The 21847-nt window shown below is 44.5% G+C and overlaps 1 long non-coding RNA gene across 1 annotated transcript in view; it reads right to left on the reverse strand.

The window, feature by feature from the left end:
• LOC143924512 (uncharacterized) overlaps nucleotides 1-21847 on the reverse strand; it is a 152690-nt gene that overhangs the window by 35008 nt on the left and 95835 nt on the right. The window contains exon 2 of the long non-coding RNA XR_013261875.1: nucleotides 13110-13144. This is a non-coding gene — a long non-coding RNA (uncharacterized LOC143924512). The remainder of the gene's footprint in view (nucleotides 1-13109; nucleotides 13145-21847) is intronic.

Here is a 21847-nt window from a genome sequence, read left to right on the forward strand (position 1 = left end):
GAGGCCGAGGGTCAAACACCAGGAAGGTAGATCAGAGTCCGAGAGCAAGCCAGGTCATAAACAAGGGTCAGTCCTTAAATCCAGGTGTCACAACACAGGGAATAGGCAGAGACAAGTCCAGGAGGCAGGCAGAGGATCAAACACAGGAACAGCAGAGAGGGAATTCCAAGAAGCAAGCAAGAGGTCAAAATCACAGGAGAGGCCAGAGAGAGTAGTCTGGTACGATCCAAGGTCACAACGGGAAGGCTCAGGAAACAAGGCACAGAGACACAGGAACACTGGAGCTGAGGAGACACAGAGCAAATAGTTGCCTTTTATAGGCCTGCCAGAGTGATCAGGTGGTGCGCATAGGCATGCACACACGTCGTACCATATCGTGCATATGCGTGCGCCAACCCGTACTACTGTGTGTGCGCGGACCCGCTAATTCGCGCACCCGTATGCGCAAATCCACCGTATCGTGCACCCGTGTGTGCCGTTGTGCTGGTCTACCCCTTAGGCGCATAGGGAAACTCAGACGCTGAAGTCTGTTGATCCTCTAACAAGCAGCTGCCTGCCTGTGATATAGGATCAGCAGAACACCAGCAATTGGGGTAGCTTTAGCTGTACACTGTGCAGGTGGCACAATACACCGACTTTAATTGCTGCAGCAGCTGCCTGCCTCTGGTATAGGATCAGCAGAACACCAGCAATTGGGGTAGCTTTACACCCCTTTCACAATGAGGCATTTTTCAGGCGCTTTGGCGTTAAAATAAGGGCCTGTAAAATGGCTTTCACATTGGCATTGCAGATGAGGCTTCTTTCAGGCGTTTTACAGGCGCTTATTTTAACGCTAAAGCATCTGAAAAACGCCATAGTGTGAAAGGGGTCTAAGTGTGAAAGCACTTGGGCTTTCACATTGGGATTGCAGATGAGGCTTCTTTCAAGCGCTTTACAGGTGCTTTTTTTAAGCGCCTGAAAAACACCCCAGTGTGAAAAGGGTCTTAGGTGTACACTGTGCAGGTGGCACAATACACCAACTGTAATTGCTGTAGCAGCTGCCTGCCTGTGGTATAGGATCAGCAGAACACCAGCAATTGGGGTAGCTTTAGGTGTACACTGTGCAGGTGGCACAATCCACCGACTGTAATTGCAACAGCTTCAAATGAGATTCAATCACACTGTCTCTCCGTCTATCTCTCTCTGCTGCCGCAACACACTACACAAGGCCACTGCGCAGGTGGCCTTATATAGTGTGGGGCATGTACTAAACACCCTGAGCCATAATTGGCCAAAGCCACCCTGACTTTGGCCAATTATGGCTCTCCGTTTTTTCCGCACTGTGATTGGCCAGAGCGGGTCATAGTGCATACTTGGCCAATCATCAGCCAGCAATGCACTGCGATGTCGCAGTGAATTATGGGCTGTGACGCGCCACTCGAATTTGTCACGAACGGCCCATAACGTTCGGAATTCGGCAAACAGATTGTGACGGATCCGATCCCACACTCAGATTGAGTGCTTCCGTCAGTATAGCCCACTTCCTCCAATTTATCAGAGAGATATATTCTCATAGCTGCATTTAATACAACTCTAGCCAAAGATAGCTTGTAGAATCTTGAACCCTTTATTGGACAGAATACAGCCTTATATACACATTTTACACAAGGGGGTAGATAACAAGGTAGGGCTGCTCATGGATACTCCCCCCTCCCCTATAGCAACAACTTAAAAGACAATTACATAATTAACATGTTGTTAATTAACCCAGCACTTAAGGCAGCCTAGGTGACCAGACAGTCCGTCAATGTGATTAGCTCTTTTAAGGATTGTGTATTGTTCAAAATTAACATTCAAGAAAACAGTATCTCAAAAATGTAACAAAAAAAGATTAATATATCAATACCAAAAAAACAGGATGAATGTGGACAGAAAAGGGTCCTTGCAGCCAGTGTCCCTGACAGTGCCCCCCCGTCCCATAGTCTGGCAGACCCAACAAGATCCACCACGGGTCAGCTTGGGGCTGTCCTGGAGAGTCTTTATAGTTCAGTTTGCCGGGAAAGTCCACCAGCGTTTCCATTCTGCTTTTCTGGCCGGTACTGGATGGTAAAATTGTAAGGCTGCAGGGCCAAGCACCACCGTAACAAACGTCCATTGTCCCCAGTAGGGATGAGCCGAACACCCCCGGTTCGGTTCGCACCAGAACTTTCGAACGGACCCCAAATTCGAACGAACTTTAGAACCCCATTGAAGTCTATGGGACTCGAACGTTCGAAATTAAAAGTGCTAATTTTAACGGCTAATATGCAAGATACTGTCCTAAAAAGGGTTTGGGGACCTGGCTCCTGCCCCAGGGGACATGGGTCAATGCCTAAAATGTTTTTAAAAATGGCCGTTTTGGCGGGAGCACTGATTTTAATGACGATTAAAGTGAAAAAAAAAAAGTGAAATATTCCTTTAAATATGGTGCCTGGGGGGTGTCTGTAGTATGCCTGTGAAGTGCCACGTGTTTCCCGTGTTTAGAACAGTCCCTGCACAAAATGACATTAAACGGAAATAACACCATTTAAAACTGCTTGCGGTTTTAATGTTATATCTGGTTCCTGCAATATGGTTGAAAATCATTGAGAAAAATGGCATGGGTAGCCCTCCCTGCCCATTACCAGCCTATTTGGGTCTTTTACGCATATTAAGGGGAACCCTGTACCCATATTAAAAAAAGGAAATGCGTGTGGCCCCCAGGCCCTATATACTCAGAACAGCAGTATACAGGCGGTGCAAACAAGACAGGGACTGTGTAGGTTTGTTGTGTTAAGTTGAATCTGTTTGTAATTTTCAACTGGTACATTTTTAAAGTGTAGCTCCAGTCAAAAAAACTATTTTTAAGCTTTTTGGAAAACATAGGGAAGGGTTATCACCCCTGTATAATTTGTTTTGTAGTCCATCTTTTTTCATCTCACTTGCTGTTGTCTCCTTCCGTTTGCAAGTAGGAGATGTTTGTAAATTGGATGTTTGAAAGTAGGGGCCTGCCCTATATGCTCTGCAGAAATGGCGGAACAAGGTGTTGGTTTTGCCACAACGTTGTAAGCCCTCAAAGTGACTCTTGGTGGGCGCTGGAGTGCCCTGCTGTGAACGATTATATCAAGAATTGTAATTACATGCCATTGTTGAACAGTGGTAGAAAAATTGACCTTTGGTGGTTGTGGTGCTGGTGCCACAACACTATAAGTCCTCACCGTTACTCTGGGTGGGCAAAGGAAGGGGCCCTCCTGTGAAATATTATATCAAGAATTGTAATTACATGTCCCTGTTAAACAGTGGCAGAAAAATTTGGCCTTAGGCACTGCTGCTGGTGCCACCACACTGCAACCTCTCCCATATACTCTAGTTTTATAGCAGGAATTAGCCCTGCTGCAAAGCATTGCATCAAAAATTGTAATTAAACACCCCTGTTAAACAGGGGCAGAAAAATTGGGCTGATGGCATCAACCAGAACCAGAAATGTTCTTCCAACATATCAGCGGAGGAGGAAGAGGATAGACAATCAACATAACAGGACAGTCACTCAGCATCAGCATAGGCAGTCTTGAAGGGATGTGATATGTCAAAACAAATTATTCTGTTACATCAGCTTCAGGTGCTTGGTAGCTGTGGGTGATCCAAGACTGATTCATCTTGATGAAGGTCAGTCAATCAACTGATTCGGTGGACAGGCGCACCCTGTGATCGGTAACAAAGCCACCAGCAGCACTGAAGGTGCGTTCCGAAAGAACGCTGGATGCAGGACAGGCCAGTAGCTCAATTGCATACTGTGCAAGTTCTGGCCAGTGATTCATCCTCAAGACCCAGTAAACCAGAGGATTTTCGGTGGGAAAGGTGTCCAAGTCTGACCTTGCCCCTAGGTATTCCTGCACCATGTAAATCAGACGCTGGCGATGGTTGCTGGAACCGATCATACCTTGGGGCTGCGGACTAAAAAATTGTCTGAAAGCATCGGCCACCTTCTCCACCGCTCCTTCTGACCGATGCCTCAGCAACACGTTGTCCAGGACCAGGAGTTTGTAACCTCCCAGTCTCTGGGAACGCGTTGCACAAACCTTTCTGCAAGGCCTCCCGGAGATGTATCATCCTCTGCTCCCTCTGCGATGGCAAGATAAGGTCGGCAACCTTACCCTTGTACCGTGGATCAAGGAGAGTGGCCAGCCAGTAATGGTCCCTCTCCTTGATCCGAAGAATACAAGGATCCTTCCGCAGGCTTTGCAGGATCAGGGAGGCCATGCAGCGTAGGTTAGCTGAGGCATTCGGTCCGGAGTCCTCTGGGTCACCAAGGACAACATGATCCGCAGCTACCTCCTCCCAGCCACGTACAAGTCCACGTGTTTCTTGGGACTGTAAATCATCCCTACAAGACTGCTGCTGCTGCTGATGCTGAGTGCCAGCCTCCACCTCCATGCTGACACAATCATCCTCCTCCTCCTCTTCCTCCTACTCATCCTCTTCCTGTGTGATGGGTGGCACAGCAGGAACACTGTCTGGATAAAGGGGGCCTTGAGAGGCAAGGAAGTCCTCCTCTTCCAGCCTCTGTTCTGCCTCAAGTGCCCTGTCCATTATTCCACGCAGCGTATGCTCCAAGAGGTGGACAAGAGGTACAGTGTCACTGATGCATGCACTGTCACTGCTCACCATCCTTGTGGCCTCCTCAAACGGTGAAAGGACAGTGCATGCATCCCTGATCATGCCCCACTGGCGTGGTGAGAAAAAACCAAGCTCCCCTGACCCTGTCCTGGTGCCGTAGTCGCACAGGTACTCATTGATGGCCCTCTGCTGCATGTGCAGCCGCTGCAGCATGGCCAACGTTGAGTTCCATCTGGTGGGCATGTCACATGTAAGGCGGTTCTTGGGCAGGTTCAACTCCTTTTGGAGCTCAGCCAGCCGAGCACAGGCATTAAATGATCGGCGGAAATGCACACAGACTTTCCTGGCCTGCTTCAGGACATCCTGTAAGCCGGGGTACCTGCCCAAGAACCGCTGCACCACCAGGTTAAGGACGTGAGCTACACAGGGCACATGGGTCAGTTGTCCCTGTCGGAGGGCGGAGAGGAGGTTGGTGCCATTGTCACAAACCACCATTCCTGGCTTAAGCTGGCGTGGCGTCAACCACCTCTCGGCCTGCCCCTGCAGAGCTGACAAAACATCCGCCCCAGTGTGGCTCCTGTCCCACAAACAAACCAGCGCAAGCACGGCATGGCATTGTTTTGCCTGCGTACTTGCGTAGCCCCTGGAACGCCTACGAAGCACCGCTGGTTCTGAGGACAGAGCACTGGAAGAGGCCATGGAGGAAGAAGAAGAGGAGGGGGTGGAGGAGAGAGGTGTGTCACAACCAATAGTAGCATTTTGGAGGCGTGGTGGCGGAACAACCTCCAACACTACTGCACCTTGTCCTGCATCCTTCCCAGCTGCCAGAAGAGTGACCCAATGGGCCGTGAAAGACAGGTAACGTCCCTGTCCATGCCTGCTGGACCATGAGTCAGTGGTAATATGCACCTTACCGCTGACCGCCCTGTCCAGCGAGGCAAGGACATTGCCTTCCACATGCCGGTAGAGAGCCGGGATCGCCTTCCGTGAGAAAAAGTGGCGTTTGGGGACCTGCCACTGAGGAACCGCACATTGTACAAACTCACGGAAGGGGGCCGAGTCTACCAACTGAAAAGGCAGCAGTTGAAGTGCTAGCAATTTAGCCAAGCTAGCATTCAACCGCTGGGCATGTGGATGGCTGGGAGTGAACTTCTTTCGCCGGTCCAGCAGCTGGGGCAGGGACATTTGACTGCTATAATCGGACGTGGGTGTACCGCTAGCAGAGTTCCCGGAAGCACTTGGCTGTGACACACCTAATTCTACACCTTCATTCCTCTCAGAGCAGGTTTCAGAGAGGACTGAAGGTCTAGTGGGGTTGGAGATGCCAGCTGATGAGGAGCAAGGAGAGGTCCGCTTTGTTCTTTGGTGTGGGTCTTTGAGGTACGCTTGCCAACGAGCTGCATGGCAGGTCAACATATGTCTGGTCAAGCATGTGGTGCCCAAGCGGCTGATGTTTTGGCCACGCGAGATACGCTTGAGACATATGTTGCAAATAGCAGTGGTGCGATCTGATGCACTCATCTCACAAAAGGCCCACACCAAAGAGCTTTTAGAATAACGCGCAGAGGCAGCGCCCTGCACAGGCGGAGCTCTGCAGTGTGATTCAGTCGGTGTGCTGCCCCTAAGCTGGCCCCCGGAGGGCATCCTGCCTCGTTGGACATGTGCCTCCTCCTCCTCTCTCCTTCCAGACACCCACGTGGAGTCAGTGCCCTCATCATCCCCTCCCTCTTCATCGCTGTAGCAAACCTGGCAGTATGCTGCAGCTTGTGGAACATGACTGCCAGATTGCTGTCCTTCTTGAGCATCCCCTCTCTCTGCGCTCACGCTACTGCCTTCCTCTAGCTGAGTGTCATCATCAGAGCCCACAAAACACTGGGCATCTTCCTGGAGCATGTACCCAACACTGTGCTCAAAGAGTTCAGGAGACTCCTCAGGAGGACGTGGTGGGTCTAGGGAAGGAGTCACTGATGATGACATTGAGAGGAGGGAAGAGGATGCATTGGCAGCTGCTTTGCTAGTACCCTGAAACTGGGTGAGAGAGGATGAGGAGGATGAAGAGGGCTTGGTCATCAACTCTACCAAGTCGTTGGCATGTTGCGGCTCAACATGTCCAGCTGCCGAAAAGAAGGACAAGCGTGTCCCATGGCCACGTGCTGATGACAATGCACCGCGTCCACGACCAGCACTGTTGTCTCTAGACACAGAGCCTGCTTGCCCTCTTTTATCGGCTTGCGCCTGTCTGCCTCTCCTTGTTGGCCTTCCAGACATGGTAATGGCCTGAAGGGAGTTGGGTAAAAAAGCAGTTGGGTAGTGTATATTGTGCTAGAGGCACACAACACCCACTAACTCCTGCAGATGCCTTTATTATAGAACACCAGAGATAAAGGGGTATATACAGATGTATACTGTGCTGTGCTGGAGGCACACACAACTTCCAATAACTCCTGCAGATGGCAAGTGGTCTCAAATAGAGAAGAGCTATGTAGGTGGATATAGCGGTATGTACTGGGTACAGAGCACACAGACAGCACGCACAAGCTCCTAACACTACTGACTGCAAGCTCTATTATAAAAGATAGATCACTAGCTATATAGGTGAGGTGAATATAGCGGTGTATACTGCGGTCAGGGCACGCAGACAACAACCACTACACAACAGCAAGATCGAAAATCGTCCGAAAACGATTGGTGTGTACTGTGTTGAAGGTACACAGAACACCCACTAACTCCTGCAGATGCCTTTATTATAGATCATCAGAGATAAAGGGGTATATACAGATGTATACTGTGCTGTGCTGGAGGCACACACAACTTCCAATAACTCCTGCAGATGGCAAGTGGGCTCAAATAGAGAACAGCTATGTAGGTGGATATAGCGGTATGTACTGGGTACAGAGCACGCAGACAGCACGCACAAGCTCCTAACACTACTGACTGCAAGCTCTATTATAAACGATAGATCACTAGCTATATAGGTGAGGTGAATATAGCGGTGTATACTGCGGTCAGGGCACGCAGACAACAACCACTACACAACAGCAAGATCGAAAATCGGCCGAAAACGATCGGTGTGTACTGTGTTGAAGGTACACAGAACACCCACTGCTTCAAACGCCAACACACTACACAAGGCCGCCGCGCTGGCGGCCTTATATAGTGTGGGGCGTGCACTACACAGCCTGAGCTATGATTGGCCACAGGCATCCTGCCTGTGGCCAATCATGGCTCTCCTCGCTGCTGGCGCTGCGATTGGCCAAGCATACGGGGTCACAGTGCATGCTTGGCCAATCATGAGCCAGCAATGCACTGCGCCATCGCAGTGCATTGTGGGCCGTGAGCGCCACACGAATTTGGCGCGAACGGACCAAAATGTTCGGACTTCGCCGAACGGACAAACAGCCGATGTTCGAGTCGAACGTATGTTCGAGTCGAACACGAAGCTCATCCCTAGTCCCCAGAGACCCGATTAAGCCAGATTAATGGGTTGTGGTCAGTGAGCACCGAAAAAGATCGTCCGTAGAGATAAGGTTGGAATTTCTTGAAAGCCCACACCAGTGCCAAACACTCCTTCTCCATGGCTGCATAATCGACTTCCCTGGGTAGCAGCTTCCGACTGATGTAGGCCACTGGGTGCTGATTGCCATCAGGTCCTACTTGGCTTAGTACTGCCCCCAGCCCGAATGTAGAGGCATCTGTGTGGACACAAAAACGTTTGGTTGGGTCAGGGGCAGCTAGAGCAGGAGCTGAATTTAGTGCATTCTTTAATTGTTGGAAGGCAGCTTCACACTTGGGGGACCACAGTACCTGTTGGGGAAGATGCCGGTGCATTCTTCATCCCAAATGGCATTACATTAGACTGGTATAGGCCAAATGGGGTAACGAATGCCGATTTCGGAATAGATTCCGCATCCAGAGGAATTTGCCAGTACCCTTTGCATAGGTCGAGGGTTGTCAGGAATTTTCCCAGAGCAATGCGATCTAACAGATCATCCACCCGGGGCATAGGGTAAGCATCAGTGGTGGTGCACTCATTTAATCTGCGGTAGTCTACGCAGAAGCAAGTCGTGCCATCCCGCTTTGGTACAAGACCACCAGGGAAGCCCAGGGGCTGCTGGATGGCTCAATGACTCCCAACTCAAGCATCTCCTTAATTTCATGATGCATCCCCTCTCTCACTGTGTCAGGTATCCGGTAAGCCGCCTTTCTTAGTGGCAGTTGTCCCGGGGTCTCCACTCGGTGCACTGCCATAGTAGTGTACCCAGGGACTGTGGAGAACATTTCCCTTCTTTGACTAAGGACCTGTCTAGCTTGTTCTCTCTGTGTTGGCCCTAGCTGGTCATCAAGCTTTATCATCTCTATCCCTGCAGTAATCCTATTTAGCTCCGGGAGCTCCAGCAGGGGACGATTCTCAGAATCTTCCACAGCTAGAGCACATATAGTGGCTACCTCTCCTGATCTTTCCCAGTATGCTTTCAACATGTTCACATGAAAGGTACATAGGATTCTTTCATCCAAACATTTAGGCACTAGGTAGGTTGTGTCACAGAGCTTTGCAACAACCCAGTAAGGTCCCTGCCAAGTGGCCTGTAACTTGTTATGCTTGGTTGGCCTGAGGGCAAGAACCTTCTACCCAACCTCCAGAGTGTGGTTCCGAGCAGTACGATCATGCCATCGTTTCTGCCACTTTTGGGCAGCCCGAAGGTTCTCTTGGACAGTGTCTGTGAGCGCCTTCAGTCTGTCCCTCAAGAACGTATGCTACGATAGATTACCCTTAGGGATCAATTCCCCCTTCCCAGTGGGCTCTGACTAGATCTAGGGGCCCCCCTCACCCGCCTCCCATACAGTAACTCAAACGGGGAGAAGCCGGTAGATTCCTGTGGCACCTCCCGATAAGCAAAGAGAAGGTGCGGCAGATATCTCTCCCAATCCCTGTGAGAGGTTGCAAATGTTCTAAGCAGCTGTTTCAGTGTTCCATTGAACCTCTCACACAGTCCGTTGGTCTGGGGGTGATAAGGAGAGCTCTGTACGGGCTTTATCCCACAGAGCCTCCATAACTGCTGAGTGAGCTCAGTAGTGAACTGGGTACCTTGGTCAGAGAGGATTTCCCGAGGAAAACCCACCCTGGTAAAGATCTGGAGCAAGGCATCAGCCACCGTTTCTGCGTGGACATTTGCCAGGGGAATGGCCTTCGGGTACCAGGTGGCATAATCCACCATAGTAAGGATATATTTCTTTCCAGAATGAGGTCGGGACAGTGGTCCAACCAGGTCTACGGCAATGTGGCTAAAGGGTTCATCAATGATCGGTAAAGGGTGTAGGGGAGCTTTCAGTGGGCCCCCATGCTTACCCACCCACTGGCATGTGTCACAGGTCCGGCAATACTGTCAGACATACCTGTAATCCCTGGCCAAAAAAACTACCGAGTCAGATGGTGGAGGGTCCGGGACATCCCTAGGTGTCCAGCTAAGGGTATGTCATGCCCAATGCACAGCAGGTCATGCCGATATTTCTGCGGCACAACCAGCTGCCGCTTGGGTGGATGGGAGGCTGCCTTTCCCTCAGTAACCCGATAGAGTAAACCCTGGACCCACTCTACCCGCTCCCCCTCCAATCCCCCTGGGTCCAATCCTGCTCTTTTCCTATAGCTAGCTAGGGAAGAGTCCCTGAGAGTTGCCTGAGCAAAGTCTTGGGGAGAAGCCAAAGTCGGGGTAGGAATAGTTGGGGTAGGACAGTCTAGGTCAGGGGTGACAGGTCTTACCTGGTCCCGTCCTTGAGGGAGCGCACCTCCATCCAGGCTTTCTGGCAGGTGGTAACAGGGCAGGCTTCCGGGGATACATCCAAGGAAAAGGCTGAATTTAAACGTCCCAAATTGTTGCCCAACAAAACCTCTGCAGGTAAGTTCTGCATTATTCCAACTTCCACTTCTTTGGCCCCCGAACACCAATCAAGGTGAACCCTGGCAGTGGGGACCCGTATAACATTTCCCCCGGCCAACCGCACAGCCACAGACCATCCCGTCTGCTATGCCGGGTTTATCATCCGGGACTGTATCAGGGTAATAATAGCTCCTGTGTCCCGCAGACCCTGGGCAGCCCGACCATTAATCCACACAGCTTGCCGATGGTGCAAATGATTATCCGTAGCAGCAGTTTGCACAGGGTCTGCCTCATGTAGAATTCCAATATTCTCCTCACTCGGGTAAGTCACGCAGATGATGTTCGAGTCGAACATGGGTTTGACTCAAACACGAAGCTGTCAGGTCACCTTGAGGCGAGGTGACAGATGCACACCGTAGGGATCAGGAGTGCACCGCAAGGTTGTGGACCCTAAGGCTGACTGCTGCGGACAGAGACAGATCCCACGAGGTTAGAGCATAAGATTCCCTGGGGCGCGGAGTCTAAGAGCCAGCAGGTGTTCACCAGAGCCTCTAGTGGTGAGGATGGACTTGGCTGCAACTGGCTCCAGGTTGCCACCCCCAGGGTCCCCCAGCTCGCACCCACAGTAGGCAACAGGAGGATAGGGATAAAGCCAAGGTCGGGGCCACAAGCAGACAGGAATAGTCAGGGACACGCCAATAGGTCAGGATCACAGGCAAACAGGGATAGTCAAGGACACGCCAAAGTCGGTAACGGAACAACAGAAGAGCACACGGCAGGTAACAGGAAGCTAAACACACAAAGGAATACACAATGGTTGATCAGCAGGGTTGGCCTGCAGTGCACAGGTTAATATAGAGTTCTCTGATAGGAGCTAAGGTGGAGTCATGCCAGAGGATGGATTACAAAAGCAGTCAGGTGAGGGGCGGCTGGTCTCTAGAGATGAACACATGGAAACAGGTAAGCAGACAAACTCTATTGCATAACCATGACAGAAGCTCATCCCTAGTCATGACAGAGATCACTGCTCTCTGTCATCAAAAGCAGTGATCACTGTCGTGTGTTGAAGCCCCCCCCCCCACAGTTTGAATCACTCCTTAGGACACACTTAACCCCTTCATCGCCCCCCTAGTGGTTAACCCCTTTACTGCCAGTGTCAATAGCACAGTAATCAGTGCAATTTTTTAGCACTGATTGCTGTATAAATGACAATGGTCCCAAAATAGTGTCAAAAGCGTCCGAAGTGTCTGCCATAATGTTGCAGTCACAATCGCAGAGCACTGCCATTACTAATAAAAAATAATAATAATAAAAAATTTTTTTTTTCTTTTACCAAAAATATGTAGAAGAATACAGATTGGCCTAAGCTGAGGAAAAAAATGTTTTATATATTTTTGGGGGATATTTATTATAGCAAAAACTAAAAAATATAGCTTTTTTTCAAAATTGTCAATCTTTTTTTGTTTATAGTGCAAAAAATTAAAACCGCAGAGTCGATCAAAAACCACCAAAAAAAAAAAAAGGGATGTCAATTTTGCTTGAGTCAGTTAAAGCTATGTAGTGCCGAATTGTAAAAAGTGCTCTGGTCAGGAAGGGGGCAAATCCTTCCGGAGCTGAAGTGGTTAAAGTAACTCCCTGTGCCCATATACTTCTGTAATTCACTTCTCTGATGTGTGAAATGTGCCTGGAAAACACAGTGCACTGACAAACACCCAGGTGGACAGAATATCAGCTTTACATTTTAAAGGTCAAAGCAAGCATTCTCCTTCAACCCTAAATGTTCAATTATTTTCTTTTAAAGGTCAAGATTTACTATAGGATCTAAACAAATTTACAATACTAACATCAGAAATAGTCAAGTATGATTAATGGACAAAGTAGTAATAATTTGGTGTATTATATTGGTATGCAGCACACACCCAAAGCTGAAATACATCCTGAGGGTTCTTAGCATCCCATACCTGCAAGCCACCCTAGGCACAGGATATCTGCAGCTGGACACAGACAGAATAATAAAGCAACAAAGTAAAGTAAACTCATATTTCCAGTATGTCCTCTTCTCATATCTTCCTCCCCGACACCTGCTTTTGATAGAAGTATTGGAAAGTCACAATGCTTGCCACTAGTTCCTGTATATTATATATGCATTTTTTGCTTCAAAGCATTGATAGCTTATTTTTGTTTGGAGAGATTGTGTTGCATAGTTAGTCTTTGTAACTGATAGATCTTTTGGCTTGTCAAACTTGAACAGCTTGAACCTTCACCAAATATTCTTTGTGACTTTACTTTGTCAAAGAAACAGAGGTCCAGCCTTAGGCATGTCATTAGAGAAGGTGCCAAGACATACCTGAAAAAGGGAAACCCAGTCCTATAAGCCTACCCCCTACCAGCTCCAATGACTAACAGATTTGCAGTAAAAACAGATACTCCCTGTGTATGAATGATGTTATTTTCCCATTTTTAAATGCTTGATCCTTCATATTTTGGTTACTGTAATAAATGTAAAGATTTGTAGATCAGCAACAAAAAGCAGGGGGAATTAGCCACTACGATGACTGCCAAACCATTTAAAAAGTGTATCTAAACGCAAGTAAAAAAATATAATATTTTGCAACTTACCAGTTCTTAGGCTGCATTCACACCTGATCAGAGCGCTGGAACACAAACACATGCGTTAGTCACAGCGTAGTATATCAAAACACAATAGGGCGGGATTTGCTGTTCTGAAAGACTTCTGGAAAACAAGTTACCAGTAAGTCTAACTTTAAAAAAAGAGTACTAGTGCGCACAACCCCAACTAAATACCTAATACGTCACTACTAAAATAAGGGAAGCCGCCAACATATAAAGTAATCTCTGCACCATCAAAATAAATGTGAAAAAAGTATGTGGCACTACCTAAATAATTAAATATACCTAATCAAGAATAAAAATGTAAATGTAACCAATTACAAAAAATAAACCTCATATACAGATCTGTGCAAAGTGCAAGCTGTGTAAAAATAGCTACTGTGCAAAAAACGCATAAAGTGCAAAAATCTTCACAATTAGGTAATATAAGTGCAAATGACTAATTATGCAATAAGCAAATAAAGTGCAAAATAAATCTTGGAATAAGTCCGTATATCCCAGCAATAAAGTGATCTTGAAGAGACTGATTGTGCAATATGCAAATAAAGTGCAAAAATAACTCTTGGAATAAGTCCGTATATCCCAGCAATAAAGTGATCTTAAAGAGAAATATACAGTGATGTGAAAAAGTGTTTGCCCCCTTCCTCATTTCCTGTTCCTTTGCATGTTTGTCACACTTAAGTGTTTCGGAACATCAAACCAATTTAAACAATAGTCAAGGACAACACAAGTAAACACAAAATGCAATTTGTAAATGAAGGTGTTTATTATTAAAGGTGAAAAAAAATCCAAACCATCATGGCCCTGTGTGAAAAAGTGATTGCCCCCCTTGTTAAAACATACTATAAAATGTGGTTGTCCACACCTGAGTTCAATTTCTCTAGCCACACCCAGGCCTGATTATTGCCACACCTGTTCACAATCAAGGCATCACTTAAATAGGAGCTGCTTGACACAGTAAGGTCCACCAGAAGATCCTTAAAAGCTACACATCATGCCGAGACCCAAAGAAATTCAGGAACAATTGAGAAAGAAAGTAATTGAGATCTATCAGTCTGGAAAGGGTTATAAAGCCATTTCCAAAGCTTTGGGAATCCAGCGAACCACAGTGAGAGCCATTATCCACAAATGGCGAAGACATGGAATAGTGGTGAACCTTCCCAGGAGTGGCCGGCCGCCCAAAATTACCCCAAGAGCGCAGCGACGACTCATCCAAGAGGTCACAAAAGACCCCACAACAACGTCCAAGGAACTGCAGGCCTCACTTGCCTCAGTTAAGGTCAGCGTTCATGCCTCCACCTTTCAGGAAAAGACTGGGCAAAAATGGCCTGCATGGCAGAGTTCCAAGGAGAAAGCCACTGCTGAGCAAAAAGAACATCAAAGCTCATCTCAATTTCTCCACAACACATCTTGATGATCCCCAAGACTTTTGGGACAACATTCTGTGGACCGATGAGACAAAAGTGGAACTCTTTGGAAGGTGTGTGTCCAAGTATATCTGGCGTAGAAGGAACACTGCATTTCATAAAAAGAACATTATACCAACAGTAAAATATGGTGGTGGTAGTGTGATGGTCTGGGGCTGTTTTGCTGCTTCAGGACCTGGAAGACTTGCCGTGATAAAAGGAACTATGAATTCTGCTGTCTACCAAGAGATCCTGAAGGAGAATGTCCGACCATCTGTTCGTGTACTCAAGCTGAAACGAACTTGGGTTCTGCAGCAGGACAATGATCCTAAACACACCAGCAAGTCCACCACCGAATGGCTGAAGAAAAACAAAATGAAGACTTTGGAGTGGCCTAGCCAAAGTCCTGACCTGAATCCTATTGAGATGTTGTGGTATGACCTTAAAAAGGCCGTTCATGCTCGAAAACCCTCTAATGTAACTGAATTAGGACAATTCTGCAAAGATGAGTGGGCCAAAATTCCTCCAGGACGCTGTAAAAGCCTCATTGCACGTTATCGCAAACGCTTGGTTGCAGTTGTTGCTGCTAAGGGTGGCCCAACCAGTTATTAGGTTTAGGGGGCAATCACTTTTTCACACAGGGCCATGATGGTTTGGATTTTTTTCACCTTTAATAATAAACACCTTCATTTACAAATTGCATTTTGTGTTTACTTGTGTTGTCCTTGACTATTGTTTAAATTGGTTTGATGTTCCGAAACACTTAAGTGTGACAAACATGCAAAGGAACAGGAAATGAGGAAGGGGGCAAACACTTTTTCACACCACTGTAGAGTTCTGAATATACAATTCCAAAAAGTCATAATAATATATCCCAAAGTTCAAAAGCATCCATGCAGTGAAAGCTGAATATAGAAAACTCCAAAATGTGACACTCCACCGATGATCCACACTTCAGTGCTCAACATGTGCACCCCTCGTTTTACCCCAGCCTCTCACCTCTAAAAAAGGCCACTAAAGGCCATATGGCACTGTATAAACAATGGCTGTAGTCACACTCCTCCTTCAATCCATGTATTTCTAGCCCTTCATAGATACATGTATTATCAAAAATAAAGGCACATTTAGAAGAGGAAGAGGGGGGCGCCAACGTGTAGTAATGTTAAAAATAAACTTTAATAAATAATATCCACACTTACATCAAAGTTACGACAATCGCGGGTAAACAAACGATACTTCTGGTTGCAACCTTAAGTGACGACAATAACACCTGGCTCCTCCCTGACGTGTTGCATCACGTTCACGTGACTTTTTCAAAGGGTCAAGGAGTCAGGTGTCAGCAAGTCCTTTTATATGGTATGCTCTGCCATCATAACAACATACAACAAGAGCGCATCCATAGCAAACTCCAATACTCATATAAATACATGAAGAACTCATCTTCCAAATTAATATATTAATGAACATTGTAATATAATATTAACGACATATTGCATCACTTAATAATGTAATAATATGTATTAAAACAAATTATATAAAAATAGAGACCTCTAGTGGTTAAACAAATTATTACACCCCTTACAGATATATTCTCACTAATGGATCCAAATGCTAATGATCACTCGTAGTCATCTAGTGGACAAAAAACAGACTGGCTAGCAAATCAGTAAGCCCAAATAGTATATAGAAAACAATAGACTCTGAATACTGATGACTACAGCCATCTAGTGGATGCCTAACATAATGGCTATAAAAGGAAATTCCTATGGATAATAAGGTGAACAATTTAATAGATAATATATAAATCTTCTTTAAATAAACCTAAAAATATCTACTCTCAACAATAAATGAATGAAACTAAAAAGAAATATTAAAAAATATATAAAGTAAAATTAATTAATAAAATTACTAACCATCTGAAAGACACCTATTATATTCGAAAAATATATTTTAAAATGACACAAAAAAAGAACTAATAATTATAAATAAAGCAATTAAGATCAAATTCTACATTGTGTCCTGAGGGTGTTAAAGTGTATAATTCATGAATCCAACGGGATTCGGCCTGACCTATCTTAATAATTTTATTGTCATCGATAACAAATGATGAGGGGTCCTTTTTATGAAAATTTGAATAGTGTCTTGACAAACTATGTTTGTCAAAACCTTTTTTAATATTTTGGACGTGTTCTCTTAGTCTCTTCCACAATTCTTTTTTCGTTCTCCCCACATATTGAATGTGGCAGGGACATTCTAAGATACACTACACCCTCACTCCAACACGTAATAACATAGTCTATTGCATATTCTTTTTTAGTTGTTGTTGAAGAGAAACTGGATTTTTTTTTCTTTTGTGTGTCGGCACGCATAACATTTTTTACAGGGATAAAATCCTTTTACCTCAAAAAAGGAAAAAGGCTTTTTTGGAGGGTCTAACACATTTTTGGCTAGATTATCTCTAAGAGTTGGAGATCTTCTATAAACAAATTTTGGTTTTTCAGGTAAGATATTTCCAAGATGATGATCTGTCTTGATAATCTCCCAATTTTTTTTATTCTTTTTTCAATTTGTTTATAATGAATATTATAATCCATAATAATGGATACCATATAATTTCTTTCTGTATTCTTTATATTATCCTGTATTCGTTTTTCCCTGTCTAATTGTGCTACACCATTTATTTTTTCTTTAATAAAATCAGCTTGGTATCCTTTTTGTATAAATCTATCTTCAACTAATTCTGTCTACTGAAGAAACATTAATTTATTGGAACAGTTTCATCTTAATGAGCTGTATATTTTCCAACCATCTATAATGGTGGCAGCTATCAAGGGGTAGGTAACTGTTCCTATCTGCTGTTTTAAAAGGAGTATAGGCATTTAATTTATTGTCTTCTCTCTCAATTACTAAATCCAAAAAACGAATTTTCTCTGTACTAATTTAAGTTATGTAAGTTTAATATTTTTTGCATTCATATTGAGATTAAAACAGAAATCATTCAGACTCTCTCTGTCACCAGACAAAATCAGAATCAGGTCATCAATATAGCGTTTATATAATTTAAATTGGTGGGGCACATTATTATAAAGTGACTCCTCTTCCCATTCTGCCATATATAAATTAGCCACACTAGGTTACCTTCTTCCTCCAGACTTTAAAGGGAGGCACCTCCCTACCATACCTCAGTTGTAGAAGAGAACCTCCAGCCCCGACTGGAACACAAACACATGTGTTAGTAACAACGTAGTATATCAAAACACAATAGGGCGGGATTTTGCTGTCCTGAAAGACTTCTGGAAAACAAGTTACCAGTAAGTCTAACTTGGTTTTTCCCAAAACATTTTTCAGGACAGTACCTGAGAGGATAACAGAGACTTACCCCTTCTTAGGGTGGGACAACAGCTTGCAGGACCTTCCTGCCAAATGCCTGATCGCTGGCAGATGTGAGGTCCAGCCTGTAATGTTTCACAAATATGTGAAAACTCGACCATGTTGCTGCCTTGCAAATTTGTTCAGTGGTGGCACCATCTCTCTCTGCCCAAATAGTCGCCAGAGTTCTGGTTGAATGTGCTAAAAATCTTGCTGGTAGAGACAAGCCTGCATGGGAATATGCCTCTGAGATGGAACATTTCAGCCATCTTGCTAAAGAAACTTTAGAAGCTTGGCAACCCTTTCTTTTTCCCGAAAAAAGTACAAATAGCGAATCTGAATGTCTGAAGAGCTTTGTCCCTTCTAAGTAACGCAATACATCCTCCTGACATCCAACATGTGGAAAAGGGTCTACTTCTCCCCCGCTGGGCTAGCGCAGAAGGTTGGAAGTAGAATGTCCTGAAAAGGATTCTGTACTGAAGCTACCTTTGGTAAGAACTTTGGGTCTGTCTTTAGTATAACTATCTGGAAAAATAGACAGAAAAGGTTCCTTAATTGATAGAGTGTTTAGCTCACTGATCCTATGTGCAGAGACAATGGCAATCAGAAAAATGGTCTTGAAAGTGAGATATCTAAGAGGCGCTTCTTCCAGAGGCTCAAAAGGGCCCTTTGTTAGAGACTGCAGGACTAAAGCCAGATCCCATTTTGAGAAAACCCTAAGAGGTGCTGGTCTAGACCTCATAAGAGCCTTAAAGAATCTGATTACCAGCGGATTTGAGGCCACAGATCTTTCTAAGAACCCTGCTAGTGCAGCAACCTGCACTTTCATGGTACTAACTGCTAGCCCCTTTTCTGCTCCATTTTGCAAAAACTCTAAAACGGAAACAAGGCTCCCTGGTTCCTGGGCAGATAAATTACACCATGTATTATACACCTTCCTGTTCAGGGTCCCTTTTAGGTGGACTGCTGATAGAGACAGCAAATGTCCCTCTGCCCACTGAAGAATTTCCAAGGCTAGTACTTGCAGTAACTTGCTCCTTGTACCCCCTGTCTGTTTATATAAGCCACAGCCGTGGCATTGTCCATTAGTATCTGAACATGCTGAGAATGAAAATCCCAAGCAAATTACTCTATAGCTAAGGCAATCGCCTTGAGCTCTCTCCAGTTTGAGGACCTTGTTGCCTCTTTTTTGGACCAGTTTCCCTGAGTGAAACTCTTTCCTAAAAGCAAGAGAAAGGGTAAGGTTGCGCTATGGAGCAGTTTGGTATAATTGTGGTATGAGCGGCCTCTATTGGATTTCCACCCAGTGTGGGTGAAACAACTAGTGAGGTAAGAAAGGGAAATAGACTTGGCGCTATACCTTTGGTTTGTAAAAAGTATAAATTATAATTTGTATAAATTTTCCAGCGTGCTGGTAAGTGATAAAATCTATTTATGCCCACCAATAGTCTCTAGTGATTTTTTATATACAAAAAGAAAAGGAAAGAAAACATATGCACCTATATAAATGCCATAAAGTGCTAACAAACCATAAATGAACATGCAATTACTATGATTGGTAATAAAGTGCAAGTGCCAACTATGCAAAAATCACACGTGAAGTTTGAGTATTAAAATTCAAAACCATTTGGAACAGATATTCCTATAATTCATTTTCAAGTTAAGTGTCATATATCAATTAGTGAGAAATCTTACTATTACTTAATCAATGCACTAAGTGACACAGCTGAATAGCATGTGACTGATAGCCAGTGCAAAAAAGGAAATAAGATATATAAAAGTGAAGAAATTGAAAAATAGTAATATGATGAACAGTGAAAAATATTCCGTGAGTGTCTTCAAAAAAGTGTGTCTGCAATTGCTGCTCCCAGTGCACAGTGACTGCTAATGTGATTGCTCTCACCAGAGGTATTTCCCCATCCGGGGTGGATCAGCCTCCACAGTATAAGCCACTGTGTTGCTCTCTGGCTTTTCTCTGCTGTGGTCCTGGGGGTCCCCCGTTCCTCCGTTGGTGTAGCGTGCCACGTTATATGCAACAAGGAAGAGGCATATCCATAGTGTAGTACAATGAAAAGGAGTTTTATTTGTAAAACAATTAAAATTACTCACAAACATTCGGTGATCAATCGCTTTGTTGTGGTAACAGAAAATCCCGCCCGGCCGTATTGCCGTCTGAGTAAGAGGCGTACGCTGTCTGGCCACGCCCTACGTGTTTCGTCATTCAGACGTCATCTGGAGCGGACATCTGCATACACCTTTTTCTTTATATAGGGTGCAGTGCTCCAATTCGCATGTGCGGACCTTCGCCGCCATTTTTGTTGAGGGAATGCCCTCTGTTAACATTTAATAAAGTTGTTCTTGCAAGGCTGGAGAGTTAGTTTATTAATGCGCCTGCGTGATCCCTCGTCACCATTTTGGATGAGGGTATTTTCAAAATGTATAACGAAAAAGGAATTGGGCACTGCTACTCTATATATGTATTTTTGTATCGGGGACTGCCGGAGTCCGTAAGCCTATATTTGCAAATCGGCGGCTTGTAAAACCCATATACTACATAAAATCACAGCAAATCCTGGCTATTAGAAAATAAAAATAAAAATAAGATAAGAAATAAAAAAGGTTAAATACTCGTTACTGAACATAGAATGGGGAACATGTGATCAAGGATAGGATACATAAAAAATCCATTGTAAATGGGGTTGAAAAAGGGTACAGGAGATTTAAGAATGTTAAGCTTATAATATAGATGGACCAAGCCTAGGCTGTAAAAGGATAAGATTTAGATTTATTTTTAATTTTCTTTATAATATTCTGGCTATTTTTTAAAAAGGAATTTCTTTTAGGACTATTTGCAAAAAATAATAATAATAAAAATAAAAGTAACAAAAATAACAAAAATAGCAAAATTTAAAAATGACAGTACAGACAGAGGTAAAATTTAGGAGTAAAATAATGAAGTTATATATTGGGTGGTCTCAATTGTAGTGTTTATTCTTTGAAGAGGTAATTAAGGTTATTATTTTTTGGGTAATTTGGTACTTGAATAACCCTTTCCTGTGTCTATCAGACAAATGCATATTATTTGTAAGAGAAAGTGTGTATTATTTTGCGAATTTCTATTCCTATGAATATATTACATTCGACCCTTGTATGTTCTAAAAGGGGAATTGGGTGGTGTTATCTGACCCCCATGTGAGCTGTTAGAGAAGGTAGTTGTACTCTGATGGTTCTACGCTGGTAGGTAAAGTTATAGGTGGAATTACATATTAATTGTAAGAGGAAGTATGTATTATTTTGCAAATATTTCTATTCTTATGAATATATTACATTCGACCCTTGTATGTCCTAAAAGGGGAATTGAGTGGTGTTATCTAACCCCCATGTCAACTATTAGAAAGGGTAGTTATGCTCTGATGATTCTACACAAATAGGTGTTGCTGTAGGGATCTGATTTTTTTATAATAATTTGAATATGTCCCAAGTCTTTTGAATTTTGTGTGTTTGTCTTTGAGAATTTTTGGGTGGTGATGACTTAAAATTAGGAATTTGGTTATCCAACTATAGGAGGTTTCATTTTTAAAAATTGGTTAAAAAGCAGTTGAGATCCAGGTCTATATTCATTCCCGCAGGTTGTAAGGTTTATAAGTTGAAAATCCATCTCGTCTCATTTTGTGGTCTTGTCCTCTCCTCTCTAATGACCTTTAATCTTGTCAATCGCATAAAATGTCATTTGCTTTGGGTCCTGGTTGTGGAAGTCTCTGAAGTGTCGTGAGACACTGTGTTTGTCATATCCGTTTTTGATGTTCTTGATATGCTCCCTGATCCTTTCGTGCAGTTCCCGTGTGGTTCTTCCCACATATTGTTTATGACAGGGGCATTCTATGACATATGTGACATGGGTACTTTTGCAGGAGATTAGTTCCTTAATTGTAAATTCCTTCCCATTGGTGG

This window comes from Lithobates pipiens, unplaced genomic scaffold, assembly GCF_037356315.1.
Source record: "Lithobates pipiens isolate NorthernLeopardFrog02 unplaced genomic scaffold, aLitPip1_a1.2 Scaffold_22, whole genome shotgun sequence".
Classification (NCBI taxonomy): domain Eukaryota; kingdom Metazoa; phylum Chordata; class Amphibia; order Anura; family Ranidae; genus Lithobates; species Lithobates pipiens.